Here is a 22151-nt window from a genome sequence, read left to right on the forward strand (position 1 = left end):
TCAAATGAGGCATGCGGGAGGATGGACTTGACTGGAGGGCGACATGATCGATGGAGAAGAGGGTTGGAGAGGAATGAGAAATAAGCAAACGCCACATGATTATACTTGAACGGCTCAAATAAACAATGAGTTGTCTCGCTTGGCCTACATAGTGAAAGGCCTAATGCACAACGCGGAGCACTGACGCTCAAATATGGCCGGGAAAACAGGGAAACCGACATGTGGGGCACACCCGCCAGGACGACGTAGTGCAAACTAGTCCAATGGAGGAGCTGGCCCACGACCTCCTCGCCACCGACAACCGTTCATGTGGGTCGTTGGGGCCAACAACGGGGCGCAGCTCCAGCACCGCCTCTGGACACGGCGACCGCGGTGAGCGACACGCTCATATCGTCGCTAGACACAGTCGGTTTCAGTGTGCCGAGGGTGGCGTTATGTAGCGACCAGACCTCAAACAGTCTGTGCTGCTGTGCACCAGTGTCATCCCTGGATCAGTAATGCTAACACGCACAGTACAAATGGAGGATTTATAACAGAGTAGCAATCACACACTTATTACAACGAATATCTCAAAAGAGAATAAGTATGATAAATATGGCTTAAGGCCATCTAAATACGATAACAGCGGAAGGCTTCGAAGATAAGTGAGTCCATCAACTCCGACGGCATCACTGAGTATAAGACCATGACCTAAGGCACCTTACTCGTCGTCTGAAAAGTCTGCAACATGAAACGTTGCAGCCCGAAAACGGGTCAGCACATGGAATATGCTGGCAATGTAACACATAGAGAATAATGAACATAATAATGCTATGCTACATGCATATATGGCTGGTAGAAGGCTCTATGCTTACAGTTTTGCGAAAAAGCCAATTTTCCCTACTGCAAAGGAATAAATTTTATTTAACTATCATGGTGGTTGTGAAACATTGAGAAGGTACCTCCAACTCAATCCCAATTAAGTATCATCATTAACCCAACAAAATTAATTAAAGTAACATGGTGATGAGATTCACATGATAATCCAGGTACTAGATACTTAATCAACTATGCTAGACCCCATAATAGCTTGTGGCTGCACACGGAAGTTTCTAGCATGAATAATCTCATGATCCCTTTGAGCCTGGGTGGCGGTCCATAGGATGATCACATGGGTACTCAGGGATATCCAAAAATACAGGCATCACTGGGTTCTCCAGGTGCCTCAATCCACCTAGATGTGAGTTTTAGTTGCCACCTTAAGTAAACCATTAGTTAACAATCTCACATCTGTCGTGAATATCTCTCAAACCCAATCCACATCTACAAGCATAGCATGGCAATATAAGCAAACGTAGAAGTAACTCCCAACGGTTTGATAATAAAACAGGTAATAGGTATTACCACAACTACTTCCCAATACCCACAATTTAATTAGATCCTAACCATGCAATGTTTGAGGATTGATCTAATGCAATAATAACTGGGTATGGAAGAGTATGATCAAAGTGTTACTTGCCTTGCTGATGATCCGCGAAACCTAGAGATTCGAAGTAGCAAGCGGTGCACTACGGAAAGAGAATTTCGAGACGAAACTCTAGGCGCTTGAATCGCCTGATTCCGATAAACGAGCAAAAAGTTAAACGAAAACGAAGATCTGATCTGAAATCACGATCTAGAATAATCGCGGAAAAATCCGACGAAAAAGAAAAACTGACGAACAGTTAAACGAACGGACGTTCGTTAATAGCGACAATCCGACGAACACGTTCGTTAAAACGAACGGGTTGGTGAACGTTCACTAAGTAATAAAACCAAAAAAATAAACCGATCCAAAAAAACTAGGGTTTTGAAAAAAATAAACCGAATCGGGTTTTAAAAAAAAAACCGGACTTGGCGGCGGCGGCTTCGGCTACCTCGGCGGGGCTCCGGCGGGGCGGGCGAGGGGCGACGAGGCTCGGCGGGGCTCGGGCGGCGACGGGGCTCGACGGGAGGCGGCGGGCGGCGGCGCACGGGCTCCGGGGCGGCGGCGGCTGCGGCGCCGGGTGCGGGTTGGGCGGCGGGGTGGGGAGAGGTGGCGGGGCCGGGGGTATTTAAGGAGGGGGAAGGGGTGGCGTGGGGGAGAGGGCAAGGCGGCGGCGGGGCGGCGTCTGCGAGCCGGACTCGGGCGGCGGCGCGCGAGCGTGCTCGGGAGGGAGACGACGCAGGGACGGGCCGGCCTGGCTCGGCTGGGCCTCGGCCCAGTCGGGTGCGGGTTTTTTTTTAAATCGCCGAATCTAAAAAAATCGCAGAAAAATAAATAAAAATCCAAAAATGTTAACACAAATTTTCCCCGTCTAATTAAAATAATTATAACGAGATGAACATTTTCTTGGCCCAAAAATGCAGTTTTGAAAACGTGCACTTTTTTAAATGGAATTAAAATTGCAAATAAAATCCGAATAAAATCCAATATTTGATTTTAATATTTTTCCTCCAATATTTCAATTATTTTGGAGAAGTAATATTTTCTCCTCTCATTTATTTTAATATGAAATATATTTTTTTGGAGAGAAAAATAATTAAAACCAAAATCCTCGTTTTATTATTTGATAAAAATCAAATATGAAAAACCGGGAAAATCCCCAACTCTCTCCGAGGGTCCTTGAGTTGCTTAGGATTTATCGAGGATTTGCCATAATGCAAATAAAATATGGTATGCAATGATGATCTAATGTATAACATTCCAAATTGAAAATTTGGGATGTTACAAACCTACCCCCTTAAGATGAATCTCGCCCTCGAGATTCGGGTTGGCTAGAAAATAGGTGAGAGTGGTTCTTCCGTAGATCTTCCTCTCGCTCCCAGGTGGCTTCATCTTCCGTATGGTGACTCCACTGGACTTTGCAAAACTTGATAACCTTACTGCGGGTGGCTCGGCTGGCATACTCAAGAATCTTAACTGGCTTCTCCTCATAGGTCAAATCACTTTCCAGCTGAATCGCTTCCAGTGGCACTGTATCTCTCAGTGGTATCTCAGCCATCTCTGCGTGGCACTTCTTCAACTGGGAAACATGAAATACATCATGAACTCCTGACAATCCTTCAGGCAATTCCAGCTTGTAGGCAACTTCTCCCATACGTTCCAAAACTCTGTATGGTCCTACAAAACGAGGCGCTAACTTTCCCTTAACTCCAAAGCGCTTCACTCCTCGAAGTGGTGATACTCGAAGATAAACTCTGTCTCCGACTTCATGAACTGTCTCCTTATGTTTTGAATCCGCATAACTCTTCTGTCTGGACTGGGCTACCTTGAGCCTATCGCGAATCAACCTCACTTTCTGTTCAGACTCCTTAATCAAATCTGGTCCAAACAAGTGACGGTCTCAAACTTCGTCCCATAACAATGGTGTTTTACACCTCCTTCCGTACAAAGCTTCGAAAGGGGCCATCTTCAAACTGGTTTGATAACTGTGGTTGTAAGAAAACTCTGCATACGGCAAATTGTTGTCCCAACTCGATCCATAATCTAGCGCACAAGCTCTCAACATGTCTTCCAAAATCTGATTGACTCTCTCGGTCTGTCCATCTGTCTGTGGGTGAAAGGCTGTACTGAATTCTAGCCTGGTTCCCAAAGTTTCATGTAACTGATTCCAAAACTTCAAGGTAAACTGGGTTCCTCTGTCTGATACTATGGTCCTCGGAACTCCATGCAAACATACGATTCTGGTCATGTATATCTTTGCCAACTTAGCACTGGTGTAAGTGGTCTTCACTGGGACGAAATGAGCTACTTTCGTCAAACGGTCGACTACAACCCATATTGAGTCATAGCCTGAACGAGTCCTGGGCAATCCCGTGATAAAATCCATGCCTAGTTTATCCCACTTCCATTCGGGTATCGGCAATGGTTGTAGCAATCCCGCTGGCTTCTGATGTTCTGCCTTCACTCTCTGACATACATCACAAACTGCTACATACTCCGCAATGTCCTTCTTCATTCCGGTCCACCAGAACGTATCCTTCAAATCCAAATACATCTTGGTATTTCCTGGGTGAATCGAATACGGTGAATCATGGGCCTCTTGCAAGATCAACTTCCTGATCTCCGGGTCATTGGGCACATAAACGCGGTCCTCAAACCATAAGGTATCGTGCTCATCCTCACGAAATCCATTGGCTTTTCCTTTGCTCATTTTTTCCTTTATCTCGTCAATCTCCTTGTCTATCTTCTGAGCTTCTCTGATCTTTTCCATCAAGGTAGACTGAATCTCCAACGTTGATAAATAGCCCCTCGGTACTATCTCCAGACATAGATCGCGATGATCCTCGGCTAACTCCTGGGGTAACTCTCCTGTCATGAGTGTGTTGACATGGCTCTTGCGGCTCAACGCATCTGCTACTACGTTAGCCTTCCCTGGGTGATAATGAAATCTCATATCATAGTCCTTAATAAGGTCCAACCATCTCCTCTGCCTGAGATTTAACTCCTTCTGCGTGAAAATGTACTTCAAACTCTTGTGATCCGTGTACACCTCACAATGGTTTCCGATGAGAAAATGTCTCCATGTCTTCAATGCATGCACTACGGCTGCTAATTCCAAATCATGCATGGCATAATTCTTCTCATGGGTTTTAAGTTGTCGTCAAGCATATGAAACAACTCTTCCTTCCTGCATAAGCACTGCTCCAAGTCCTCGACGAGAAGCGTCGCAATAAACTTCATAGTCCTTGCGTTGATCCGGCAGAATCAACACTGGTGATGTAACCAATCGTTTCTTCAACTCTTGGAAACTAGCTTCATATTCCTCAGTCCAATTGAATTTGGTGTCCTTCTTCAATACCTCAGTCATGGGCTTTGCAATCTTCGAGAAATTCTCGATGAACCTCAGGTAGTATCCTGCAAGTCCAAGAAAACTCCGGATCTCTCCAACTGACGTGGGTGATTCCCAACTTGTTACTGTGTCAACTTTGGTGGGGTCTACTGGTATTCCTTCTCCGGATATAACATGTCCGAGGAATCCAACTTCCTTCAGCCAAAATTCACATTTCCTGAACTTGGCGTACAACTGATGTTCTCTGAGTTTCTCAAGTACCAAACGCAAATGCTCCTTATGCTCTTCTTCATTCTTGGAGTAGACTAAAATATCGTCAATGAACACCACGACGAACTTATCCAAAAACTCCATAAACACTTTGTTCATCAGGTTCATGAAATAGGCAGGTGCGTTAGTCAGACCAAATGACATAACGGTATACTCATATAGCCCATACCTGGTGGTAAAAGCCGTCTTAGGTATATCCTGCTCTCGAATCTTCAACTGGTGGTATCCTGATCGTAGATCGATCTTGGAAAATACCTTAGCTCCTTGTAAGCGGCCAAACAGATCATTGATCATCGGCAGTGGGTACTTGTTTTTGATGGTCACTTCATTCAATCCACGGTAATCAACGACCATCCTTAACGATCCATCTTTCTTCTCCACTAGAAGTACGGGCGATCCCCAAGGTGACGAACTTGGGCGAATATAGCCTTTATCCATTAACTCCTTAATCTGCTTCTTAATCTCCTCCAAATCTTTTGCGGGCATCCTGTACGGTCTCTTAGATATTGGCCCTGTGCCTGGCAAAAGTTCAGTCAAGAACTCAATGTCTCTATCCGGTGGCATGCCTGGCAACTCTTCTGGAAATACATCCGGGTAATCCTTCACCACTGGAACTTCCTCCTGTACAACTCCTGATAAGGAATTCACTTGAGTCCTCTTCGGCACATGCCGGGATACATACTTAATCCTTCTTCCTTCTGGGGTGGTAAGCAAAATCGATTTACTGGCGCACTCAATGTTCCCTTCATACTTTGATAACCAATCCATGCCTAATATCACATCCAATCCTTGCGATTCCAATATTATTAGGTCTGAGGGAAACAGGTAGTTACCAATCCTTAATGGTAACTGATCACACCATAAACTAGCCATATACTCTGCTCCTGGCGAGGTTACTAACATGGGTGACCTAAGGGCTTGGGTTGGCAGTTTATACTTATCCACAAATCCCCTTGATATGTATGAATGCGATGCACCAGTATCAAAAAGAACGAGTGCAGTAAATGACTTAATCATAAACTTACCTATTACTGCATCAGGGTGTGCTTCAACCTCTTCCACGCTCACGTGGTTCACTTGTCCTTTGTTGAAAGGGTTCGGCTTCTTCCCAGAGCTTCCATTGCCATTTCCATTCTGGGCTTCAGGATAGTCGGTTGCATAATGTCCAGTCTTCTGGCACTTGAAACAAGTAATGTGACTTAGATCCCTCTTGGCTGGGGTAGATGGGGTATTACCATTCTGTCCGTTGCTTCCTCCGTTCCCATTACCATTCTTGGGTCCATTATGGTTGTGCGAACTACCTCCTCCATGGGTATGCTGAAACTGTCCTCCCGATTTCGGGGTAAAACGTGGCTTCTGCTGAGCTCAAGAATTATACTTCCCTTGTCCATACTTCCTCTTACGGTTTTCAATCTGCTGCTGCTTCCCTTCAATCATGAGTGCTCTATCTACCAACTCCTGGTAGTTGTTCAAGGTTGCTACCATCAATTGCATGCTCAGCTCATCATTCAATCCTTCGAGAAACTTCTCATGCTTGGCTGCATCTGTAGCAACGTCATCTGGTGCATAACGTGCTAACTTACTGAAATCCTCCACATACTGGCCTACGGTGCGTCCTCCTTGGCGTAGGTTACGAAACTCACGCTTCTTCATAGCCATAGCTCCTGCTGAAACATGGGTTGTACGGAAAGCTTGCTGAAACTGGTCCCATGTGACAGTGTCAATAGGATGTGTGGCTGTGTAATTCTCCCACCATGATGATGCGGGTCCATCAAGCTGATGTGCGGCAAAACGTACTCTTTCCGCATCTGTGCATCCTGCAGTGGTTAACTCCCTTCCAACTTTGCGGAGCCAATCATCTGCAACTATCGGCTCGGTGCTGCTGGAAAACACCGGCGGATTTAGCCTCAAGAAACGGGCTAAGTGATCAACAGGTGGTGGTGGTGGGTTGTTGTTGTTGTTGTTGCCTTGGTTCTGTACTAACACTAGCATCAGGGCATTCTGTTGCTGAATCAACTGGGTGATCTCAGGTGGGAAAACAAATCCGGTGTCGCGTCTCGGAGGCATCTGATAGGTTAGAAAAGATGGGAGTTTAGAATAGAATGAGGTCTAGGGAGAAAACACTACCCATATGCTCATGAGACAAACACAATCAATATCACTCAATCAATTCAAACAAGGCATACAATCGATCTAACTAGCGTTACAAAAGTGCTTGAACTATACTATATATATTGGGGAATACTACTACTGATATGGTGGTCTACTAGAAATTCTGATCAGTCGAAGACTCCATGATATCTGCTCCAGCTTCATCAACAAAGTCATCTTCACTGGGGTCCGAGTCGGTGTCGTCAATGATGATGTAGTTATCCGGGCAAGCGCATTCATCATCTTCTGCTTTTGGCACTGGATTTCCCATGAATACTCCAATCTTCTTCTCCAGGTCGTCATTCTTCCCTACTAGTGCGACGATTTCCTCCAAATAATCCTCGCGTGTAGCCTTGAGTTCTTCCTCCAAGTCCTTGATCTTCGTCAATGCCTTCTTCAGATCTATCTTGTTTGAGCACATCTGGTTCTCTTGGCGACGAATGTGTTGGTTTTGCTCCTGGATGAAAGCTGCAATGGATCCATCCTTCTTGGTGCTGATCCTCTCCCATTGCTCGTCTCGGCGTCCACAAATCTGATAAATAGTATCCTTAAGCTCCCTGTGGTAGACTTCTCCAATGCGTCCCATAGAGATGTGGGCTGCCATGCTCTTCCCTAAACTCCAGGTTGGTGCTTCAAAAGCCAACTTTATAGGCTCAGTGACTGGCGCAAACGTCCTTCCTGGAACTTGAACTTGAATCTTCCAGCTCTCCTCTTCAGGTAATGTGGCGTTGTAGGTTCCGGTGATGCTTGGTATTCCAATGTTCAAGTACTTAGTGACTTCCTTCAAGTGTCGTCCAAAAGGCGTATCTTCATCTGGTTGCATGAACTTGCTCCTTGCATCCGCCATTCCTAAAAGAGTAGAAAGTGGAGAGGAGTCAGAAATGAGAAGAGAGAAGTGTTCTAGGGTTTAAGCTTAGTGGTCGTGTCCTACAGTCAGCGTGTGCTCCGATACCACCTTTGTAGCGACCAGACCTCAAACAGTCTGTGCTGCTGTGCACCAGTGTCATCCCTGGATCAGTAATGCTGACACGCACAGTACAAATGGAGGATTTATAACAAAGTAGCAATCACACACTTATTACAACGAATATCTCAAAAGAGAATAAGTATGATAAATATGGCTTAAGGCCATCTAAATACGATAACAGCGGAAGGCTTGGAAGATAAGTGAGTCCATCAACTCCAACGGCATCACTGAGTATAAGACCACGACCTAAGGCACCTTACTCGTCGTCTGAAAAGTCTGCAACATGAAACGTTGCAGCCCGAAAACGGGTCAGCACATGGAATATGCTGGCAATGTAACACATAGAGAATAATGAACATAATAATGCTATACTACATGCATATATGGCTGGTAGAAGCTCTATGGTTACAGTTTTGCGAAAAGCCAATTTTTCCCTACTGCAAAGGAATAAATTTTATTTAACTATCATGGTGGTTGTGAAACATTGAGAAGGTACCTCCAACTCAATCCCAATTAAGTATCATCATTAACCCAACAAAATTAATTAAAGTAACATGGTGATGAGATTCACATGATAATCCAGGTACTAGATACTCAAGTTGTCCATAACCGGGGACACGGCTAACCATGATTAGTTTGTACACTCTGCAGAGGTTTGTGCACTTTTCCCCACAAGACTCGATCGCCTCCGCTTGATTTCCCGCACTACATGATGTTTGAGAAACGGATGACCGAGACACAGTCTTTCAGAAGCGTAAACTCTCTACTCCGGGTAGACCGTACCACCTACATCCCCTACATCTGCTAGTCTACCTCTTCAAGAGCTCACACAACTTAATCAACTATGCTAGAGCCCATAATAGCTTGTGGCTGCACACGGAAGTTTCTAGCATGAATAATCTCATGATCCCTTTGAGCCTGGGTGGCGGTCCATAGGATGATCACACGGGTACTCAGGGATATCCAAAAATACAGGCAGCACTGGGTTCTCCAGGTGCCTCAATCCACCCAGATGTGAGTTTTAGTTGCCACCTTAAGTAAACCATTAGTTAACAATCTCACATCTGTCGTGAATATCTCTCAAACCCAATCCACGTCTACAAGCATAGCATGGCAATATAAGCAAACGTAGAAGTAACTCCCAAGGGTTTGATAATAAAACAGGTAATAGGTACTACCTCAACTACTTCCCAATACCCACAATTTAATTAGATCCTAACCATGCAATGTTTGAGGATTGATCTAATGCAATAAAAACTGGGTATGGAAGAGTATGATCAAAGTGTTACTTGCCTTGCTGATGATCCGCGAAACCTAGAGATTCGAAGTAGCAAGCGGCGCACTCCGGGTACTCTATCGCAACAAACAAGCAAACAATAAGTACTCATCTAATGCACAAGTAAAACTCAAATAAAGATCTAACCAGAAAGTTCAACTTAAGAACTCTGGTTTGCAAAAAGAATTAAATCGAACGGAGCAACGAAAATCAAACGGCGAGAGAAACAAGCTTCGTTTACTAATCTGGATCTAGGTCAAATTTTACAGTAGCAAAAACTTGTTTGAGTGGGTTAAACGGAAAGAGAATTTTGAGACAAAACTCTAGGCGCTTGAATCGCCTGATTCCGATAAACGAGCGAAAAGTAAAAAAACGAAGATCTGATCTGAAATCACGATCTGGAATAATTGCGGAAAAATCCGACGAAAAAGAAAAACTGACGAGCAGTTAAACGAACGGACGTTCGTTAACAACGACAATCCGACAAACACGTTCGTTGAAACGAACGGGTCGATGAACGTTCACTAAGTAATAAAACAGAAAAAATAAACCGATCTAAAAAATAGGGTTTTGAAAAAAAATAAACCGAATCGGGTTTTTAAAAAAAACCAGACTCGGCGGCGGCGGCTTCGGCTACCTCGGCGGGGTTCCGGCGGGGCGAGCGAGGGGCGGCGAGGCTCGGCGGGGCTCGGGCGGCGACGGGGCTCGACGGGAGGCGGCGGGCGGCGGCGCACAGGCTCCGGGGCGGCGGCGGCTGCGGCGGCGGCGCGGGCGCTGAAGGCGCGGCGGCGGGTGCGGGTTGGGCGGCGGGGTGGGGAGAGGTGGCGGAGCAGGGGGGTATTTAAGGAGGGGGGAAGGGGTGGCGTGGGGGAGGGGGCAAGGCGGCGGCGGGGCGGCGTCTGCGAGCCGGACTCAGGCGGCGGCGCGCGAGCGTGCTCGGGAGGGAGACGACGCGGGGACGGGCCGGCCTGGCTCGGCTGGGCCTCGGCTCAGTCGGGCGCGGGTTTTTTTTTTAAATCGCCGAATCTAAAAAAATCGCAGAAAAATAAATAAAAATCCAAAAATGTTAAAAAAAATTCCCCGTCTAATTAAAATAATTAGAACGAGATGAAAATTTTCTTGGCCCAAAAATGCAGTTTTGAAAACGTGCAATTTTTTTAAATGCAATTAAAATTGCAAATAAAATCTGAATAAAATCCAATATTTGATTTTAATATTTTTCCTCCAATATTTCAATTATTTTGGAGAAGTCATATTTTCTCCTCTCATTTATTTTAACATGAAATATATTTTTTGGAGAGAAAAATAATTAAAACCAAAATCCTTGTTTTATTATTTGATAAAAATCAAATATGAAAAACCGGGAAAATCCCCAACTCTCTCCGAGGGTCCTTGAGTTGCTTAGGATTTATCGAGGATTTGCCAGAATGCAAATAAAATATGATATGCAATGATGATCTAATGTATAAGATTCCAAATTGAAAATTTGGGATGTTACACGTTAGTGTTGTGGCACGACCAACGGTATGTTTGGTTTGTGCCCAAGGTTGCCCCATCAAAGCATTGGGTAGCCAAAATTTTGGTTGAGGTATTGGTTGCCCATGATTTGGCCGACATTGGCAAGAAAAATGAACTAGAGTTGGCTAGAGTTCATTGGCATGCCAAAGAAATGGCAACCATCCAAACAAAGACTAATCTTTGGGTCATGACCAAAATTTTGGTTGAGGTATTGGTTGCCCATGATTTGGCCGTAATTGGCAAGAAAAATGAACTAGAGTTGGCTAGAATTCGTTGGCATGCCAAAAAAATGGCAACCATCCAAACAAAGACCAATCTTTGGGTCATGACCAAAATTTTGGTAAGGTGCACTTTGGCCACAATCCAAACACACCCCAACACCCGGCTCGTCGAGGATGCACGGGGCGCCGTGACGCGTCTGCGGAGTGGTGTAGCGCAGCGAACTGCATCCTCTGGACCTGAGACCATGCCGGGTCTTCTTGCTTTTTCAATGACATGCGGGAATCGCATGTGAGCAAAGGGCATCTCCAACGTTGCCACGACCGCAGCTGACTACCCTAGCACACCAAAACCCTCGTCCCTCGCGCCGTCGTGCAGTGCGTTCCCAGCCGGCACCAGCTGCCCGCATTCATGTCGTCCGTTCGTATGTCGTCGTTAAGAGGCTCGGTGCCCGAGGAACCAACTCCGGTGACTTAATGAGTAAGGTGGCGTGACACCAAATGAACTCTAGCATCAAGGTGGCGTGTCATGCAAGAAAATGGAGATATGCAGTGCGTAAGTGAGTCGTGCACTTCGATGGCACCTAGTACTACGCAATATTTATTCTCCTCGATGGCACGTGAATAGTGCACGTACTCAATGACAAAGCACGGGATGGTAGCCATGGACATGGTCGGCCCTTTTTGAAGAGAGTACTAATAAATAACTTTGATGTGTCTCGTCAACTCGCAGAATGATGAGAAGCTTGCTTACTACGCCTTGTCCCTCGCCAACGCGTGCACGGTGGCTCGCAGCACGAGGAGAAACTTTTGCTTACAAGCGGTGGACGTGCAGCAGTTCATTTGGTGTCAGATTGCCAAAAGTATTACTGTAGTACCATAATTATTGTTCGACTTCCGGAAGAGGAGAAGAGCCAAGCGCAAGGTCACCTACTAACCTAGTACAGTACTAATATAGCCAAAGCTGGTCCACCTTTTTAGAGCATGGTTAATTAATATAGGTGGCTCTTGCAGCGGCACATCATTTAGAGCAAGTACTCTCTTCGTCGGAACAGAGGAAGTGAAACAAAAGTTGGAGTGGATGCTAGATTGCCAATTAAAACATGATTACATAGGAAAAAATCCTATAGCATTCTATCCTATGAATCAAACGACCAATGTAGGAAAATTATGAGGAGGGTCTCTCCAACACTGTTCCTTGGCTCGCACCTAGCATCACGGTGGTCGAACTTGGAGTCATTCATCTGGTACACGTGGCATCTCAGATCTGGACACAAGGTGACGCGACCTCTCACTTCCTCCGCCATTTGAAGCGGCGCACCGGTGGAGGGCTAGCATACTCCAATATTAGGTTGGCTCTATGTGATGTGGCAACTTCATATACTAACCGGATGCTGGCTATACTACTACGGTACTCACACTCCAAGAAGTGACTCGAAAACCATTCATAAATTGAGTCTATGACATGCATTCGCAACTGAAATGTACCATTCATTAAATACAACAAGTCATCAACACACAACGACAACGAGGATACATGTTGGATTATAGAATATTTCCAACAAAATGGAGATATGCAATGGAGATTATTTCCAGCGACGCGGGAAATCTAGCATCAAGGTGGTGTGTCATGCAAGAAAATGGAGATATGCAGTGCGTAAGTGAGTCGTGCACTTCGATGGCACCTAGTACTATGCAATATTTGTTTCTCCTCGATGGCACGTGAATAGTGCATGTACTCAATGACAGAGCATGGGATGGTAGCCATGGACATGGTTGGCCCTTTTCGAAGAGAGTACTAATAAATAACTTTGATGTGTCCCGTCAACTCGCAGAACGACGAGAAGCTTGCTTACTAAGCCTTCTCTCTCGCCAACGCGTGCGCGGTGGCTCGCAGCACGAGGAGAAACTTTTGCTTACAAGCGGTGGACGTGCAGCAGTTCATTTGGTGTCAGATTGCCAGAAGTACTACTGTAGTATCATCATTATTGTTCAACTTCCGGAAGAGGAGAAGAGCCAAGCGCAAGGTCACCTACTAACCTAGTACAGTACTACTATAGCCAAAGCTGGTCCACCTTTTTAGAGCATGGTTAATAAATATAGGCGGCTCTTGCAGCGGCACATCATTTAGAGCAAGTACTCTCTTTGTAGGAACAAAGGAAGTGAAACAAAAGTTGGAGTGGATGCTAGATTGCCAATTAAAACATGATTACATAGAAAAAAATCCTATAGCATTCTATCCTATGAATCAAACGATCAATGTATGAAAATTATGAGGGGGTCTCTCCAATAGTGTTCTTGGGCTCGCACCTAGCATCACGGTGGTTGAACTTGGAGTCATTCATCTGGTACACATGGCATCTCAGATCTGGACACAAGGTGACGCGACCTCTCACTTCCTCCGCCATTTGAAGCGGCGCGCCGGTGGAGGACTAGCATACTCTAATATTAGGTTGGGTCTATGTGATGTGGCAACTTCATATACTAACCAGATGCTGGCTATACTACTACGGTACTCACACTCCAAGAAGTGACTCGAAAACCATTCATAAATTGAGTCTATGACATGCATTTGCAACTGAAATGTACCATTCATTAAATACAACAAGTCATCAACACACAACGACAATGAGGATACATGTTGGATTATAGATTATTTCCAACAAAACATTCTAGCAAATACTAAAGTTTTCATCACACAACAAATAACAAGCAATGAAATGAACTTCAACTCAACCAATCCTCGGCGTTGGAAACACTTGCTTTGAACCATAGGTGCTCTGGGAAGGGCCAGCTATTGTCAATATCGAGAGCAACGCAGGACTGGTCATCCAGGCTGAAGCGGCATATATCTGGACCAGGGTAGGCAACCACCGAAATGTCTGAGGTATAGATACAGTTGCTTCTCATAAATGGTAGTAATGTTGTGTCAACAGCAGCTGGATCGCCTTTCACCATCATTGGATAGTTTGGTCCAAGGAAGAGTGAGTTTGCTCCAAGACTATCAATACTGAACGAGGGAGAAGGTGTTGGCGCTAGCACACTAGTATCTGTCCTGAATACCATGCAACGGGTGTTCGAATAGGTCAGGAGAGGGCGACCATGGGAGACAACACCTGCTTCCTCAGTAGTAACAGTCTCAGTGCACTGTATACATACAAGAAGAGGTGATCCATCGGAATTAGTTGCCAGGCGCCACTGAGTATATAAGTTCCGCTCCTCCTCATGCTCGTGATCATCACCATCGTCATCTCCCCCTTGCTTATAAATTTTTTCAAGTATAGGTGGTGGAATGTTCACAGGACCTTGGAAACACAAGAAGAAGGTTAATTAGTAAAGGGAAACTTGCTAACCCGCATGCATGTGGATGAAACAATTATAATTACGGTGGAAGACAAACGTACCGAAACTACGAGGATCCCATGCAAAAACAGTGCCACGAGTGGTGGCAGCAAACACAAGATCCTCGTATTCAATTGCATCACAAGACACATCCGTGTATAGAAACTGCTTTTTGAGCAATATCCATCCAGTCGAACCACGAAGGACGGCAACAAGCTTGTCGGAGATAGCAACAACTTGATAGTTCTTGTAATTCCAAGAGCGGTTAGGAACTCGAAAAATTGCTATCTTCGGTAGACGACAGTCACCATGATCGTATTTGAACGTACGTAGATCATCTGTGTGCTCAACCTCAGGGCACTCGGAGATTTTTGGAAGTGGAATCCGCTGACGAGTGTACACATTCACAAGTTCCCACTCGCAATTGTACCCAATATAAACAACCCAATCTCCATTTGCGCCAGCCCAGGACTTACCCTTAAGCGATGGCATCTTGACATCACACGTATCATTATCAAGCCGCATCAACTTGCTCAAGGCGAGGCCTCCGTCGTCCGCGCCCATGCGAACAGGCTTATAGCGAAGAAGATAAGGGAGATCAAACCGCTCCTGGACCCTTGGGTTCCTTGTAATGATGTTATTAGTTGAGTCGAGAATGGTCTTGAACGAACCTGCCATGCTAGCCGAGGGGATCACGTCGCACCGATCAATGAGTTCCCCCACCACGTCATCTTTCAGATCGGGGCAAGAATAACGGGGTCGTTTCCGGCTTGTTCCCTCCATGGAGAAGATGATCGAACAATGGCAGAAGGAAGGGTGAAGGCAAATGGAGGAGGGAGGAAGAGCATGCGACAGCAGTTCCAAATTGAGAGGGAAAGGCGAAGAGTCGGTGGACGGTTGCCAGTTTGCCACGGTACATGAAGAGGCGCCCCGGCCTACACGTCCTTTCGAAAATTGTACAAAAGGACTCGCCGTCGTCTCACTGACATGTTGGAACGGGACCACATGTCAACGAAACATCGTGTGTAATTTCTCGTGCAAAATGCGATCTGGCCGCATTGGCCCGAGGTGCCGCATTATTTCTCGACTTTATTTTTTTAATGGCGTGTCGTTCAGTTTTGAAGCACGATTAACTGGTACTGTTTGCAGAGAAAATATAAACTACTCTACCACTACTCCACCTCTAGTACTAGTAGTATAAAAAAGATATATAGGCTGGAGCTTCAGAGCTTTCTTGCTAAGGGCTGCCCACTTGCTTCTCACACTATCACCCTCTCTCCAGATCTAAAAAAGATGGCCTCTCTCTCCCTCCTCACCGGTGGTCACAGATCCGCCAGGGAAGAAACGGACGTGCAGTGTTGACGCACTCGTCGTCGGTGAGCGAGGTCACGCACTGACGACAAGGCCGTCCTCTCAGACCTAGCGCCCGCGCGGGATGGCCTCCGTCCCCAAGCTCGCTGTCGTAGTGCGTGTGGAGGACGATGACCACGAGCGAAGCCACTTCCCGCTGACCCTCAGGTATGCTACCTCTTTTCGAACCATACCCTTGTTCTATTGCCCCATCTACCATGTCGCTGCATGTGGATCTTTTTCCACTCCACCATCTTCCCAATTTGCTATCCTCTGCTCTGCTGGTCACGCAGACGAAAACCTTAATTTGCACTATTAAAGGAAACCCTACTTCATGCAGACTAATCCATGTCTAGGTTGAATAAGGAAAGGAAGGGAGGCTGTAATGTCCAAGAGAGTAGGCATCAAACCCGCATCTAGGTTGAGAAGGGGAAAATCAGTAGCTAAGGAACGAGTCTCGTGTCTCTTGGTTGAAGAAGGGTAGAAAGGCATGACAACACAATAGAGAATGACCAGGTCGATCGGTTTGTTGTCCTCACATAGGAAAAAGGTGGCTAAACATAACAAAAATGGGACGTAATCCACATATGCTGCATGGATATTTGTGGCTCTGGGAAACCATACCTCCCTCACCACTCTATGCGTCCGTGGAGGTACATCGTACTGGTGCGCCCACTGTCCGAATGGGCCTCGCATGCTCTTAGTCTAACTTTTTTGTTGTTAGTATAACGCCATCAGTCAAGTCAAGCAATGCTACTGCTAAAGTGATGCCGCATTTAACTAATGCCGCACTCAGTCTAATGCCACCGATAAATTTAAGCAATGCCATTTAATGTCACTGGATTATTTCAGGGTTAGCTGTTGATTGTGGATGTATTAAAGATTTTTCAACTAAGGCATTGTAATGATGTTGCACAGCCAATATACCAACGATGAAACTTGTTACTACCTTCAGATTTTTGCACTGTTAATGCTTATAGATTACATACCTCACTTTCATGAGATAAGTTAAATTTTTTGTACAGTGTCACCAAAATGCCAAGTCGCTGATGTCATTTTTTTTGGTTAAACTGCACAAAAAATTATGAAGACAAGAGGAAAGGTTAAGAGTGGGCACCTCCTCCTCCGGCTGTTCTCTTGATTCATTCGATCAAGTTTTTATGTTTGATCGATTATCAAGATTGGGATAGAAAATTTTAAGGTCCCCCCGAGTTCGAAATGATATTTACGTTGGAGGTACATGGTTTGCAATTTTTTTATACTGTCATTAGTTAATAATGCTAGTTACCTTCAAACTTTTGTATTTGGTTTAATGCTCATGCACATCTAGTATACCAATGCTGAAACGTGTTACCTTTACATTTTGTATTGTTAATTCTTATAGAAATCTTCCAGTGCCAGAGTTTATTGAAATATGTTCAGTAAAACCATTGTACTGTACCCTGTAATAAAATAACTACTCTACTGTTGCACTAGCCACTGGATTAGTGTATATTTCTAGTATTCGAAATTTCGAATGGTGTTGCATTAGCGTATGGACATAAATAAAGGGTGGCAATCTTTCCCAGATATGTGCTCAAGAAAACTACTACCTGTTTTTCTAAATACTAGTAGACGTTTGGGTACTTTAAACTGAACCGCAAAAACCTCTTATATTAAGGAACAGAGGGTGTAGAGTTCACTCAAATTATCTCGGTAAAGCTAGTCACACCTTTGTTAAAATTAATGTTCATTATGTTATCGGAGGACGTCTGTAAGTTTGTCTCTAATGCCTGTCGACTACATACCTGACATCATGATGTAATGTTAAGTCATTTCCTTTTGTACAGTGTCACTGAATATTCAAGGCGGTGACGGCATTTTATTTTAGTTGAACTGCACAAAATATGCTTAAAAGAACAGGAAAGGTCAGGAATCGATCATTCTTTCAGAAAGAACTATATATGCCTTTCTGACATCAGCCTCTGTTGCCTTATTTATTCCTTCAAAAAGGTGGTTAGAAACAGTCTTGCTACCTTTTCCCATTAAGAAATTGGAATGCTTATATTTGTGAGTCTATGCTTCAACTAGTGCCGCTTTTATAGTAATCACACTTTCAATATCTATGCAAACAGGGATGCTCGAGTCTAGTGGAACTGCACAAAAAGTCCAACTGGTTCAACATTAGGAGCATGTTTTCTCCCAAACCTTTATATCCAATTGGTGGCACTATGAGCTGTTCATTAAGAAGGTACATGGTTTGCTACTATCTTGCTACTCTTTTTGTACTGTCATTAGATAGTAATACTAGTGGTTTGCATGTGAATTTATTGGCAGGGTGGACCTACATTGGAGGTGCAGGACATGATTCAATGACTGGATGCTCAATTTCGGTTGTATCGATTTCACCTCTTCCATCACTGCGAACATGGATATCCTTGGTCTGATGAAGAATAGGCGCTATATTTCTGCTTTGAACAAGCAAATCAATTCAGTATGAAATTGTCCAGGGCAAAACATGACTGTATCAAATTGTCCAGTGCAAAACATGACAGATCTAAGCGGAAGAGACATGTTTAAACCGAAAATACAAGGTGGGGTATATGTTTACTAGGTGCTTGATATTTGTGCAGACAGAGATGTCTGCCCGTTGCTATTTAGCAACCACACAAAGTGACCGCAATTTTGATTGAACTGTACAAGAGAATAGTATAGTCACTGCATGCAGTGCCATTTGAAAATAGACACAGAAAGATTGGATAGTCACTTCATGGACTGCAGAAAAGTAGTACTGTACTATTTATTGGCCAACACTAGGTGCTTCATTGCTTTGGTCTGATTATACAATGGGCATCATTTTGCCTAAGTTAAAGTTTGTATTCCGAAAATAGTCTCGCCGTGTGATCAAGAGAAGACCAAATCATATTGCAGTGGATGTTCCTCCATCATGTGTGGTTCATTCCCATGGTTCCAGCTGTTGGTGAAACCACTTACGTTTGCAAGAGGAATTGTAGACTTCACAAACAAATTTGTCATTCAGTCTGTACTGAATGTTGGCCAAGAGAAGCATCCATGTTAGTAGGAAGAACATATGTTTTTTCTAGATCTTTGCTTTTGGGGCTACATATTTGTATATGATCTGTGAATCATTGAGATGCATTAACATGTTGATCTTATGTATGGGAATCGTACTAGTTGGTTTTAGTTGTGGCTGATCTTTGCTTTTGGAGCTACATATTTGTCTATGATCTGTGAATCATTGAGATGCATTAACAGTTCCTTATATCTGTTCGCTCAGTGTTTACAAGTTACCGATCGATCACTAGCTAGCCTGCTAATGCGCTCCTGGCTGTTTTAGTTGCGACGCAAAATCCGAAGTGGTAGTTTTTTGAATAAAAATGCCTACCTCTGAAGAAACTGACAAGCTACTCTGAAGAAAATGCCATGCGAATCTGAAGAAACTGCTAGCAAAAACGTTCGCAAATGCCTTATCTCCCAGCTAAAGTTCATCAATTAATGCCCTCGGCTGCGACTCGTTGCATGCTGCTCCGCATACTGGCTGCGAGGATTTTGAGTGCCCGCATGCAGCCGGCCGTAATTAAGGCAGCTAACTGATGCGAAAAAGATGCGCTTTAATTGTTGCGGGCCTTTTAAACCCGTGGAATCATTATTGACAAGGAGGGAGATGATTCAAGTGCACTCGTTTGACCGTAATGCCGGCGTGCGATCCAGCACGGATGGGACGGGACGGCACAGTCAGAATTTCAGTTTCTCTAGCTTTCCACGGCAAGCTGGCGCGCTAAGCCATGCCTGCTTCATTATGCATTGAATTTCGATGACCGTCGCGCTACCTTCCGCTTATAAATACTGTTTCTCGGCCTTCTATGGTGGCACCGTGACCCAACTCGCCCTATCCTCATAAGCCCCCACCGGCCCGACGTTGCTCACCACTTATCCTCGCTCTCGCCACGTCTGCCATGCCCCCGCCCGTCTGCGATACGCGTGGCCGGAAGCGGTCACCGCCGGAACTAGTGTTCGGTTTTTCACCGGAAGGCAGACGGAGGGAGGAGGCATTCTATCGGTCTTTAGATGTCAATGCGGAGATCGAGGACTTGTTGGAGTGCGACCGCTTGGCGGAGGAGCAGGAGTTGTTGGAGCGCGACCGCTTGGCGGATGAGCAGCGTATCGCCGATTTGCGCCGCCAGAGGGACATGGAGCAGCAGCGCACCGACGCTCTGAGTCGCGAGCAGAGCGCCCGCACGTGGGCCGACTACGTGGAGGCCGGCGCCTGGCAAATAGCCCTGGAGGCTGTCGGGCACGCACGCATTCGCGACGCCGATTTTTACTACCAGCTCGTCAAGTGGGTTTCCCGCTTAGAAGCCGAAGCTTCGGTGGACCACGCCGGCATGGAAAGGGCCAACGCGCGCGAGCAACGCGCCGTATCGCACCTCTGGCAAGTCCGAGGCGAGGCGGAGGACGCCGGGCCGGCGTTTAGCGTGTACCGCAAATGGCGGCCGGCATCGTCTAGTTAGCTAAGAGTAAGTTAGTACTTGTACGCTACTAGAGTATTAGTGGAAGTAGATTGTTAACTTGGCTATGATGCTTGTCAACGTGGAAGTTCAGTACTCTATATGTGGATCAGACCTGTTACTTTGCTCTGAATGTTGAACTTTCCATTTGAACATATGGAATGTGCAGTTTTTTAAAATGGGTCGTATTTGTCCTCCACGGGTTTAGAGGCTGACTTGTGGGCCTACCAAGTTGACGCGTACACAACCAGGAGATGATTGTACGTGGAGAGGATGATAGCAGGGACCCGCCAAGGTCATGGCAGTACGCAAGCAAAGTGCCTCCTTATTTCAATCCAATAAAAAAATGGCTCCTCGTAATGGATTTCTGACATCTGGGTCCCATGCCATTGTCAAGGTAGTCAATAAACGAGAGAGTTGCACAACGAGCGGCTGACATCAGGGACCCAGCAGCTCGCCCAGTTATTTTTGTTTTGGGTTAATTTGATAAATGACACTCCAAATCCGGTGTTTCTAAGAAATGCCATTGCAATTTCCAAACTTTGAAAAATCCCATTTCATGCCATCCCCAGTGGCATTTTTCGAAGTCTGGAGTGGCGTTTTTCAAAGTTTGCAAATTGCAGTGGCGTTTTCCAAAGTTTGCAAAAATTGTAGTGGCATTTTCCAAAGTTTGGAAATTGCAGTGGCATTTTTATGAATCGCCATATTTGTTGTGGCATTTATCTAATTTGTTTTTGAGACGGAATTAGGGTGTCAACTGGGCTGTGCGGGGCACTCTGGCATGTCTAGACAGCCTTCTCTTTTATGTTTACCACAGACCAGCCCAGTAGTTTTTTTTTCTTTCTGAAAATGGCTAGCCCAGTTTTTTTGTGATTTGTCAAGTAAGTCGCTCTGTCAGGCCTATTGGGCTGCAAATCTTTCAAGACGAGGAGAGCTTCATTCGGCTGGACGAGAAAATGGCCTATCAGTAATGAGAAATGGGCTGTACATTTTTTAAACACATCAAACCGACAATTACTTTCAAATTTCTTTTTTTTCATTTCAAGATTTTAAATTGCATCAATTTTTATGCGTGGACAATTTGTTGGATTTTATATTGATATACATTTATTTTTAAAATCAGTTTGAATGTGACTCGAAATTTCGGGATTAAAAACAGTTCGGACCGCACCGAAATATGCAACATTTCGTATAGTTTTTTAACCGTGGCCACAATATGGGCTGTAATGCTAACAAAAAGAATATGGGCTCCAAAAAAACCTTCAGAATTAGCAAATGGGCTGTAAATTATTAGAAATAATGGCAGATGGGTTGTATGTTGTTTTCCACAGATTTGAGGCTTTCCTAGAAAAAAGGTTGACGCACAAGCAATGACTGTTGGATGTCCATCCAACGGCCGTCGTGCTCCTTCAATCTCTGCTCCTCCTGCTCCAGCCGCTCAAACAAGCGCCGGTGGGACTGCCTGCTCCCTCCTCCCCGCGGTCGGCTGTGCTGCCGCGCAGGCTTCACCGCCCCACCGTACTCCCATCGCTGGCCTAGCCATCCCTCTACTCACCCACACCTGTTGTTATTCTCCGGCAACGGCAGACGAACCAGTAAACCCTCGTATAGTCGTATTCCCCTCCGCGTGGGAAACAACTGCCGAGTCTTCCCTGCCTCCGTGTCATTCCCTTCCTAGGCCTCGCCGTCGTCCACCGCCCTGGTGCTCCCGGCGCGGCCTGGTCAACGTGGTCAACGACCGACATGCATCTGAAGTGG

The sequence above is a fragment of the Triticum aestivum genome, chromosome 2D (genome assembly GCF_018294505.1).
Source record: "Triticum aestivum cultivar Chinese Spring chromosome 2D, IWGSC CS RefSeq v2.1, whole genome shotgun sequence".
Lineage (NCBI taxonomy): Eukaryota > Viridiplantae > Streptophyta > Magnoliopsida > Poales > Poaceae > Triticum > Triticum aestivum.